The sequence below is a fragment of the Meleagris gallopavo genome, chromosome 2 (assembly GCF_000146605.3).
Source record: "Meleagris gallopavo isolate NT-WF06-2002-E0010 breed Aviagen turkey brand Nicholas breeding stock chromosome 2, Turkey_5.1, whole genome shotgun sequence".
NCBI lineage: Eukaryota > Metazoa > Chordata > Aves > Galliformes > Phasianidae > Meleagris > Meleagris gallopavo.
Genome location: NC_015012.2, coordinates 78,808,252 through 78,808,987, shown reverse-complemented (window position 1 = coordinate 78,808,987; position 736 = coordinate 78,808,252). Strand labels below are relative to the sequence as shown.

The following is a 736-nucleotide window of genomic DNA, read 5'->3' as shown; positions in this document are numbered from 1 at the left end:
GCCAGGGCCGAGCATCTGGCCAGCTCTGGGAGGAACGTTCCTCCAGCCTCACAGCACAGGGTGGGCTGCACTGGCACATGTTTGGTTGGTGGGGAGAGGGGAGAAAGCCTTCCCCATGTTGGGGTCCTGGGGAAACCATGGCAGGCAGCTGCACTCAGAAGAGCAAGGGCAGTGCTGCTGGCATGTCCTAAACAGACACTGCAGGTACACATGTGCTCAGGCAGTGTCACAGTGTCCTGAGAGGTGGAGGGACCTCGCCTTGAAGGGCTCTCAGCCGCTCCATCATAGCAGGATATCTCCAGATAGACACAATGCTCTCTCTGGGTCCACTTCCTGCACGTCCCACAAGAGACTGGGCCACTGCTCCCATCACAAGGGTGTGAGAGACAACTGTGACATCACACTGCGGGATGTCATCTCACAGAGAATTTACCGATATCATTTACCTGGACTTGAGCAAGGCCTTTGACATGGTCCCCCAACACATCCTTATCTCCAAATTAGAGGAATGTGGATTTGATGGGTGGACTACTCGATGGATAAGAAACTGGTTGAAAGGCCGCAGACAGAGGGTAGTCATCAATGGTTCTATGTCCAGGTGGAGGCCGGTATCGAGTTGCGTCCCCCAGGGTCTGTCTTGGAACCAGTGCTCTTTAGCATCTTTATCAATGACATTGATGATGGAATCGAGTGCACCCTCAGCAAGTTTGCTGACAACACCAAGCTGAGTGGTGCG

The 736-nt window shown here is 53.9% G+C and overlaps 1 protein-coding gene across 4 annotated transcripts in view; it reads right to left on the bottom strand.

Annotated features, from left to right (window-relative positions):
- Positions 1-474, bottom strand: part of LOC109366218 (maestro heat-like repeat-containing protein family member 2B) — a 26,939-nt gene extending 26,465 nt beyond the window's left edge. For all 4 annotated transcript variants that reach the window (XR_004158974.1, XM_031552558.1, XM_019613142.2 and 1 more), the window contains exon 1: positions 254-474. The gene's annotated coding sequence lies outside the window, so the exon portion shown is untranslated. The remainder of the gene's footprint in view (positions 1-253) is intronic.
- Between the last annotated feature and the right edge of the window lie 262 nt (positions 475-736).